This window comes from Miscanthus floridulus, chromosome 8 (assembly GCF_019320115.1).
Source record: "Miscanthus floridulus cultivar M001 chromosome 8, ASM1932011v1, whole genome shotgun sequence".
NCBI classification, from domain to species: domain Eukaryota; kingdom Viridiplantae; phylum Streptophyta; class Magnoliopsida; order Poales; family Poaceae; genus Miscanthus; species Miscanthus floridulus.
In genome coordinates this window covers 106,148,169-106,159,170 of record NC_089587.1, presented here as the reverse complement: position 1 = coordinate 106,159,170, position 11,002 = coordinate 106,148,169, and positions in this window count along the sequence as shown.

The window sequence follows — 11,002 nt, the reverse complement described above, 5'->3', positions numbered from 1 at the left end:
ATGGAGCAAGCCTACTACAACAGCGATGTTCTGGCTCACCTAGGTGAAGTGTGGAAGAGCTTCATCATCTGTGATGATCCTCTGGTTCATGTCGCGGGCCATGGCATGCGCGCCCACCATCTTCGTGGCATTCGATCTACCTGATTGAGCTCCACGTGATTCCTACTCGAGCTGGAGTTATGCTTCCTCGAGCTCTAGGTGCTGGGCCTTCAGCTGCTCCACCCATGGGTGGGGTGGGGCCCCTGTCTCCCCCTCGACCTCGTCGTTGAGGTCATTTGTTGGGGTAGCCTCCTCTTTGTGGGCGCTTTCGACTGTGTCCCTTAGGGGTACCTACCATGAAACACTCACGAGAGGGGTGATGACTCCCCCTACTAGAGTTAGAGCTAGAGGGCAACTCCGATTCTCCCATGAGGAGGTCATGGAAAGACTCCATGATATATTCGGTCATCCCCATGAACCCGTCGTTCGTGGGGGATGAAGGCGTATGTTGCGCCACAGGGTGGCCATCGGTCTCTACAACGCTCTGGATGAGGTATTCTGGAGAGAGCGGCTCCCCTCTAGCAAGCTACACCATGATGTTGGCGAACAAGAAGGTAAGGTGGCGTAGATCCTCCTAGGATGGCTAGGGGCCCCAGGAAGGCACCAAGCAAGCACTCTAACCTCCCATGGTCGAAGTCGAGGAGCTAGTTGCTTCTGAGGGCATGGGCCTCTAGTGCATGCAGTTGTAGCTCCTCAAGTGCCTCGGTGATTGCGTTAAGGCTGGCGAAGTGGAGAGGTTGGACGGTGGCGGGAGCCATTGCCAACTCTCCCTCCACCATGATGATGAAGTCTAGGTCCCTAAAGCACACGTGCGCACCTAGGACCTAGCTCAGGTCATGACTAGCCATCCGAGGCCTAGTGTGGATGTCGAGACGCACAAAAGGCCCCTACCTGGCGTGCCAACTGTCGGTGTTTCGAGTTGCCACCAACAAGGAAATATCTAATATTGCGCACCTGGCCCGGATGGTGTGCTAAGAGGACACAAGGTTTATACTGGTTCAGGCAAAATGTCCCTACATCTAGTTCATTGCTGCTGCTCATGTTACTAGCACTAAAAGTTCATAGTAGGGGTTACAAATGGTTGAGAGAGGGATGGATCCCAAGTCTCTAGTGGTATGTTGCGATGAGTTCCGATCGGTTCGAATTTGAGTCGAGCTCGAATGTGTTCGGATGCGGGTTCAATCGTTGGTTTGATGCGATCGATTCAAGTCCCCTTAATGGATGCCCTGCTTTCCCTTTTATAGGCCAAGGGAAAGCAAGGATTATAGTGAAGGGAAAAGAGGGGAATGAGAAGGCGAAGAAGTCCTCTAGGATCGACGGGTCCTTCTTTTCCTTCGCATGGGTCCCACCAACCTTGTAGACATCAATAGGGATAGCTCCACATCATGGCCCTATCTATCACTAGTGCCATGTGCAAGCATCATCTCCTGGTCATGGTGCTCCACTCTTTCCTAGCAGACATTGTGATGAACTGATGCATCTGTCAGTGTTTGTATACGGGTTAGGCAGAACAGTACTGGTACGCCTGACGCTGTTCCTAACATGAGTCCCTAGGTATGGCCCATCATGACCATAGGTTATGTCGGGGCATGCTAGTCACTTCCCTGGCATCAAAGCTTTGACCTAGACCCATACACTTGGTCCTAGAGTTGTTGGCGGCGGTATAGGTCTTCGTCGGGCAAGATGGAGCCTCCGGCCTTGGGGTCGGGCGAGGCAGAACCGGCCTAGAGGCCAAGCAAGGCGGATCACAATCCCAAGGGTTAGGTGAGGCAGAGCACGGACCTAAGGGTCAGGTGAGGCAGAGCTCTACCTTTAGAGGTCGGGTGAGGCAAAGCCAGCCCTTGAAGGTTGGGCAAGGTGGAACTGGCCCTCGAAGGTTGGGTGAGGCAGAGCGTGGACCCAAGGGTCAGGCGAGGCAGAGCTTGGACCCACATGTAGGGTGAGGTAGAGTGTGGGCCTAAGGGTTGGATGAGGCAAAGCCCTGCCCTTAGAGGTCGAGCGAGGTGGAACCGACCCTTAGAGGTCGGGTGATGTGGAACCAGCCCTTAGAGGTTGGGCGAGGCAGAGAGTGGACCCAAGGGTCAGGCGAGGCAGAGCTTGGACCCAAAGGTCGGGCGAGGTGAAGCATAGACCCAAGGGTCGGGCAAGGCTGGAGCCCTACTCTCAGAGGTCGAGCGAACGCCAAATCAAGCCCTCAGAGGCCGGGTGAGGTAGAAACGGCCCCCTAGAGGCTAGGCGAGGCTGGAGCTTGCGTACCTAGGGGTTCGACAAGAGCTGAAGTCACGCCCTTGGCCGCTCGGTTGAATTAACATTGATGGTTATTAACTCCTCCTCTTTGAGTACCCTAGTATTGGTCCCCGACAACTTGGGTCTTGAGTAATTGAAAGACAGAACAATCAAGTCAAGCACTATGTCTCAAGTTCTTTGTTTCACCATTGTTCTGAAGTTTTTATAAGTTTTCAAAATAAAACTTAGAGATTCCATTGTATGGACACTCTCAAGTCTCTCAATATATGTGGTATTTGTGGATCCTTATCAAGGCAACAATGATGTCATGCCTTTTTCTCTTCCTACCACTGAAGTTTATGTGGAGTTCATAGGTAGGGAGAAAGCTAGAACATACTTGCAATGCATATATTGTAAAGTCAAACAACGGATCCAAAGAGAGATGAGTCATACAATCAAATCAAGATGTGCATGTGTGTGAAATATATGATGGATATATATAGTGACCAACCTAATTCTACTTTGCCTTCCTTGAAAACTTATCTCTCTTTTGAAAACTTGAAAACATTTGCTAGAGAGCAGGGGCTATCTTATTCATCTCTTTTTTAGACGGGCATCTAAGTACCCATTGTTTTAGATATCTCGGAGCACTTGTCCATTTTTTCAACTTTTTTTCTTTTATTCTCTTTTTTATGAATAAGTTTTGCATAGCCCCATGTCTCTTTTCTGCAACAAAACTTTTGAGAGATAGCAACAAGAACTTGTAGCATTTATTTGGTGGATGGAAAACCTAACAAACATGGTTTTGTGTTCACATCCTAAGTGTAGGAGTAGAATATTTTTGGGTGGATCTAAATGGAAAGTATGTTTTTGCGCCTACCCCCAGTGTAGGAGTAGTGCATATGTGGGTGGTGTCTACGTGATCTTGATTTTAAGAGCATGACTAAATCTCTCATAAGGGTCAACAAAGCTTTATAAAGCTCAATGCAAAAGCAAGCAACATATATGTAAAAGTTTTCCTAGCCTAAATAACATGTATGGCTCTAGTGGGAATTCAAGCTTTGTCATATAGGAACTCATCATGTAGCATTTTTATGTTTTTCAAAAAGTAAATCTCCAGAACTCTAGTGTCACTTGGAACAAGATAAACAACAGCTTAGATCTTTTTATATCATATCCATCAATTACCTAGACTTAGATCAAGCATATGCTACCCACGAGTTTCAAGTTCAGAGTAAATCTTTATATCAAAACAATCTTATCCAAAACTCGAGATAATTAAAGGCTGAAAACTAGATACTTGAAAGGAATTACAACATAGCAACTATTCATCATTTCCATTTAAGAGATTATTCAGAGTCCTTTTATTTATTGAGCTCTTAAAAATCAAACTTAAAGAAATCTAGACACACTTTTTTTATTTTGTTTTCAAGATTTAAGATCACACCATTAATAATATATATAATTAATTAGCTAAGATAAACTTTTATTTTGTTTTAGTTTGTTATGCATTTTTTTTATTTTTAGCAACTATATAGCAAAATTAAAAATAGCAAATGGAAAGAAATACTTAGCTAGATACACGGGGATGCCCTTCCCAAGCTGGATATTGCTATGGTCTTTCTTAGAGCGGATTCGCCAGCGGATGTCCTTCTCATCCATGAGTGGAGTGAGATGAAGACGATCAGGTGAACTTGCTATTGATCATCCTATAAAATGCCAACAAGAACACCAAAACTCATGAAACGAGTTAGGATAAGGGGTTAGCGGTCAGCCGTCCGGAGATTAGTTATTCTTGTGGGTTTAGATAGATTTGGCTATTGGCAAAATTTTAATAGGATGTCTATCTAATATATTTTTGGATTTTCTTATTTTTACAATGCAGAAAAGAAAATATGCATGCATGGTATTTTTAATTTTTATGCCACCACAGCGAATATTCTTATGGGTTTTTACGCTCCGTGGAAATTACTCACATGGGGCTTAAAGATTTTATGATGCAATAATAAACTTTTTATTTTATTTTTCTAATCCAATGCTAATGCAGAAAAGTAAACATGCTAGAGTGAAAATAATTCACGCAACTGCTGAAAAGTAAATATGGATAGCTATCCGATGTTACCTCTCAGGCGAGGGTTCGGATTTTTTAGTCCTTCGGACAGGACTTCTTCTTGTGAAGTTCATTGATCAAGTACCTTGGTTCGCTCTGATGATGAAGATTCTTGTGATAATGCCTCTAATGGTGATGTCACCTTCTTCCGCCAAACCTATCGTGGTTTCGAGTTTGATTTTGGTTTGACTAGGTTCAGAATCTTCACTGTGTAGAAATTAGGAGAATCGACAAACTCTCCCACACTTTGCTTGAAGTGTGTCCTGCTCATAAGATACGGTAGAGATCAAGTGCATGTGCTCTGTTGGTGGAAAAACATAAATAGAACCAAAACTTTATTAATTCTTCTCTAACCTTAGGCATATTGAACAAGGTGAAGTTGATGTTGTGTTTGTTCAATTATAACATGGGTGGTTGATTGAGCATGAATGTAGAATTTAAGTACATTTGATAAAAAGGGTTGAGTTGTTTAACCTATGGAAGGATTGTCTATCTATGCATACAATATCAATATTTACATGATTATGACTATCATCTTCCAGAGATAAGGAGTTCAACTTTTTAGCTCATTTTTTAAAACTATGAGATCAAGAGAGTGGTGCTAGGAACAAGCTTAAGGAACTAAACATGTTGGGTTAGTTAGGTTGGATCAAGTAATAGAGTTGCAACCCAAACATGTTTCTTTCTTATTTATGTGCCTACCAGAAGTAAGGAAAACTTTTTAAATGATGACCATTTACCTTTGGATGTCAGAGTTAATTGCGCTTATACACCGTGAAATAGACACTAGATGGTTCCAGAAGACTCGAGAGGACTCCATGCCAAGGCAGAGGCTGCCAGGTGGGGTTGGCCAGCCCTACCTATAGGTAACCCAGCCCCTAGGGCCCACTGTCAGCCTCCGCATCGCAATGTCGGTTCTCCACCACCTCTTAGGTTGCATCTATGTTGTCCTTTAAGTCGGTTTGATCCAAGGGCTCACGATGGACACTCTAGCCTATATATACTAGCCCCTGCCACCTCTAGGCATATTTGATAAGTCATTTGAGAGGACAAAAACCCTATTCATCCTTAGAACTCCATCAATTCTATGGCATAGCTAGTTAGGTTAGGTCTAGATGGAGGCAAGCATGCTTCGCTTGGATTCCTGATCTTGTCAAGAGCGTGGTTTGGTATAATCTTTGTACCTCCTCTCTTTTGTATCTTCATTACTTTTATATGCTAGCTACAATAGTTATGACAATATTAGTATTCATCTCATTATCATTGATCAATATTTATCATTTATATATATTATCCTATGACTTACCCCTATTATGAGTAGAATTGTCGGTGCAGAAAGTGACCAACACATAAATATTTATAGTTTTGCCATACATTGTGATCGAATGTGGCCTAGCACTCAATGACATAGGGTTATACTAGGTTTAGGCAATGTGCCCTATGTCTAGTTTGAGTCAGTCGGTGACTTTATTTCTGAGCCCAGGTGCTCAAAGTTTGCTGTGGGGTTACAAACAAGAGGGAGTAAGATGGGGATGCAAGAGGTTCGGTCAGACTCTGGACCGAAGGGCCAAGAGAGACAGGAGCTCCTAGTGTGTGCTAAGTATTTGAGTGTGTTCTTTGTTGGAATCGTTCAGATCATAGGTTGTTCGATCCGCTGGTGGTTGAATCATCTATGAATCCTTCGATCATCAGAGAGTCATCATTTTTGGGAGAGAGCGCATCCCCTTTAATAGATGAAGGGGACGGCCTTACAAGTGAGAGAGGGAGAGTTCATATGCTAGTAAGTCTTGTTACCCACATTGTCCGGTATGAGATGATGGTAGGCACCCACAATACTATTTATGCCAGACGCATGTGGGAGGTTTTTACCGTATTCACCATGTATGTCAAATGACGGTGCCCATAACACTGTTGATTCCTAGGGACATGTGGGGGGTCTTACCGTGTTTGCTTGGTATGGGGATTGATGACACCCATAACACTATAGGGCAAAATGTCGGCGCCCACAACACTCCTTGGGTTCTGACATGCCTGGAAGGTTGCAGGGCACCCTTCTGACATGTCCTGTTGGTACTATAGGTGTACAGGGTACGGTACTTGGAATTGCGGTTGACTTGAGGCACCCTACCTTACTTGCTCCATCCATTTCCTAGGTCCTCACCAAGCGGGCATCCCCAATCAGTTGTTCCTAGTCGGCTCCGACTATGCTAGTTGGAGAAGAGCTGTAAGCAGAGGTTCGATGCATCCCCGATTGAAGAGGCGGGTTCAGAGTCGGAAGTGATGTTTGGCCAGGACTTATGGTCAGAGAGGTGGGCCTAGAGTCAGAAGCGAGCATTGTTCCTTCTTGGCCAGGCCTTCTGGTCAGAGAGGCAGGCCGAAGTCAGAAGTGAGCGTTGTTCCCTCTCGGCCAGGCCTTCCGGTCGGAGAGGCAGGGCTAGAGTCAGAAGCAGGTGTCGTTCCTCTTGGCTAGGCCTTCTGGTCAGATATTGGATCATCCTTCTAGCCTGTCATTAGGTATTTGGGCTTGGCCTAGGAGTTGCGCATCATTCGCAACATCGTCTGCTAGGCTGAGCTTTTGCTGGGAAGCAGGTCCATGAGGGACCCCTGAGGTTTATGAACCCGACAAGAATATTGGTTATGGTTTTACTTCTCCATCAATAGTATAAGTTATCAATACATGTCCATGCTAGACCTTCCCTGAGGTAAAAATAAAAATAATGATACCTAGAATACTCTTGGGTGAAGTGCTATAATGGTATATTATCTATGCGCTTGCAGATCCTTTTCATTCATATATTTATATATTCTTTCTAGTCACATGAAATAATAAAGAACTACTAGGTAAAAACAATAAGCATCTCTGGCACCATCATTAGGGATGACAACTGTAACACCTCAGGTGTTAGCCTTGCATAACATGAGCATGATCATCACGCATTCATAAACAAGCATTTACAATTGAAACATTTGATTGAAACATCTGCAACATTTGCTTGTTATCACCTGTTTCATTATCATATGCAACCTTTCTCGCTATTTCATGTCTCCATGTGTATATGCAAATGATCATGAATGAAAACATGTACTTGGTGGTTGTGAGTCACAAAAACATGTAACCACACTTGGGTTAGCAATTAGAGCATTGTTCATGAAAGTCACTTTTCATAATCAAGCCTTTAAATCATGTTTCATGTGATTACTTTAAATGGCCCTATGAGTGACTACTATATGAAATGATTGAATGACCTTGAAAATTGCTTAAACATGCTTAGGATATCATCATGAACAACTTTGGTATTTAGGGCTAGGGCTAATTTGGTCATTTAGCCATGCTTTGGGTATGTATTATCATTTGAATGTAGCAGGTTTGACCAAAGTTGAAATAGATGTTAGAGACCTTGCTTGGAGGAGTTCACTAAAGCAAAGTTGTAGTGTTTGACATAAGGAACAACTTTTATTTTTGGGTCATTGACTGATTTAGCTTCTAACATGCTTGAATAGGTCCCACAAAAATCAGAGAAATCAACAATTGCAACACTTAGCAAATTTTTGCTAAGTCATGAACACTGACAGCCTGACAAGCCGACCTTGAGCATGATTTTACTCTATTTCTGTTGCGAATTAGCACAAGTGTTTGAACAAGTATTGTAGCTGGTACATAGGTCTACAAATTCGGTTTAGGAAGTTTTGGCTAGAAGTCCACAGATTAAGAGTTTGTTCGACGTGAAAACCCGTCGTCAGGCTCGGTGTTGGTTCACTGAAACGAACTGATCGACATCGTCAGTGGCCGACCACTAGCAGAGCACGCGCGCCGCGTGTCCGCGGTGACGGCCGCACGTTGCCAACGCCCTGATCGCGTAGGCCACGACGCGCCTGGGCGCGGCCTTAACCTCGCCAGCGCCTGCCCGAGCCATCCCGCGCCCTCTTTTCGCTTTTCCTGGCCTCTCTTGCTCGCCGCAGCGTTAGCCGTGCTCGTCCCGCCTCGTCGTCGCCATTGCAGACGCTCCGCCGAGCTCGCCTGCGCTAGCCACCGCTGCATCGGCCAATTAGTCGCTCTCTCAGCTTCGCCTCAACCTTCCCCATCATTTCCACCTTGCCTCGCCTGAGATCATGCCTTAGGTGAGCCGCTGCTCGCTTTGCGCCGCCGTGGGAACACTCTCGCCGGAGTGCCGCCATGGCCGTTGCCGTGGCCGTACTTCGTCGAAGCGCCTCAAGCCTCCTAGGTCATGTAGTTCGGTTCGCTTGGTCGCCGTGGTCCTGTTGCTCGCCTTGCTTGGCCTTGCTGTGGCTGGAGACGGCCGGCACACGCCGTGCAGCACCGTCGTGCCGCCATGGCCGACGCCGTCGTCCTTCGCGCCGATGATTCGCCCGCCTAGATAGCCCAATGTGTGCGCAAGGTCTAGAGGGTCACCGTAGACTAGGTGCCGTCGCTGGTAAAGCTCGCCGCCGGCGAACTTGGCCGCGCAGTGATGAAGCAGCGCCGCCTACCCTGTTTCGAGTCGATGACGTGTGGGGTCACCTGACCAGCAGGTCCCACCGGTCAGCGACAGCAGTGTTGAGGGCTAGTTCAAAAATTCCAGATTCAAGTGTGATTTGTGATTTTTGTATCTTCAGTTTGGTAGCTCCTAAATTTGTGAAATAAATTTTGTAGTGTTCATTAGGAAGTTTAGTATTTATTAAAAATATTACCTTGGCACTTACAGTAGAAATTTTTGGAGAATTAAATAGGGATTTGAAATGTGCTTTTGAATGCATTCAAATTTGTTTATTTTATATCTAGAGTTTCTGTGCTCCAAAATTTATGAAATTTTTGTGGTAAGCTATTCTTAGCATATATGAGTTCTGGTAAAAATTTGAGGACTAGTGTATGTGTAGATTTATAGTTATAGATTTTTCTTTTATGAATAGTTAATCCTTGCATGAATGTTTATAAATTATTTATGAGTCCAAAATTCATGAAATTTGTTGGAGGTAATCCTAGTACCATATGGATGATAAGAAAAATAGGAAATCTGTTGCTTGACACTTTTCAATAGGGTTTTCCATTTATGCTATTTCAAGCCTTGCTTCCTTGTCATTTATGTATAGCATGTTCTACTTAGTAAAATGACATGAAATTTTTATAGTAGTCCTTTGATAGCATTAGTAAGGCACTGTAAATTTTGAGAATTTATTAAGTACATCTGATATATATTTATTATTTAACCTAGATATATAAATAAAATAATAAAGGCAATTAAATAAATAGTTTGGGCTTCACCATTATATTATCTTAAATGTATTTGGTATGCTTAAACTGTTGGTAGATTCTATGTTGTCAAATTTTGAATGATTACATGAAGTAGAAGTATCGTTACTTTATATTGCATGTTGAATAGTTTCCAGACAGATTCTGTAGTTTAATGAGTTGCATGTGGAAAATGATGTGTACTGTAAAAATGGTTAATAACAAAGTTGTAGAGAATTTGATAAGCTTTCCAGAAAGTCCAGGATCACTGTATTTGGATTAGTAGAACTCTAGTTATGAGTGAAACAAGTAGCTACTGTTTGGGGCATAATCGATGCATTGTAGAAATAGTTAATTAAATAATCGAGAAGAGATATGCACCTACTCAATAAACATGATGCACTTGTTAACATTTATGCATTCGTAATACTTATGCCATACTCATGCATCTAGGATCGGAGGAAGAGATCACATTGCTGGAATTCGAAGAAGCAGAGGAAGGGAACCAGCAGGAGGATCCGCAAGCCGTAGCTCCCGAAGGCGTGGAGCAGAACCCTGAAGAGCTTCTAGAGTGCCCTGACCACCGCCCTACTTCCTTTCTACAAGGCAAGCCCCGGAGCATTATAAGTCTCCCAGTAATTTACAAATGTTTACTTACGTAATTATGATTGATGCATTAGGTTACAAGAGTTGAATGGAACCACTTGATGCATGTACATTCCTTGTCCAGATATTACACCTTTAACCGGTATAGGTCCAGGATCGAATATATGCTTAGCCATGCTTAGACCGGTAGAAGTCGGGTGATGTCCTATCACCTGCGAGATGTAGGTGGATACCGGAGCACGGTTGGCTATATCTGCTATCGTGGAACAGAACCATGAGGTAAAAGTAAATCGAGACCAGACGGGAACTCGATAGAGAAGCAACAAGACATGGAGGTCTTGGGTGTGGATTTATCCCCGTCTGTGTCGATTAAGGACCGTACCATTATTGGCGCTTCTGACAAGATTGAACGCATGCCTCTCACTTAGCTGGCCGGATAACTCGTTCCGACCACGAAGCCGAGTAATTCAACTCAGGCCAGGAACCATTCTATTGTGCGCTCCTTCCGGGGAACGATCAGACTGAGCCCAAGGGCAGGCTTGGCCTGAGCATCCTGGCATCTGGTGTTCCAGATTGTGCGGCGCAGTACGGACCCGCGAAATGTTTACCGGAGTTGTACCAAAGGTGACCTAAGGCTATCGTGGCTGGTAGACCAGGGTTTGTGTTAGGAATAAATTCCTAGCTGGTTGAAATCGATTCGAATCGCCGTCTCTCCCGGATAGTGAGAAACTTGGCTAGTCCCAACATCGTAGCAACTGTGTTATGAAACATGATGGTTCGGATAAATATGGAAT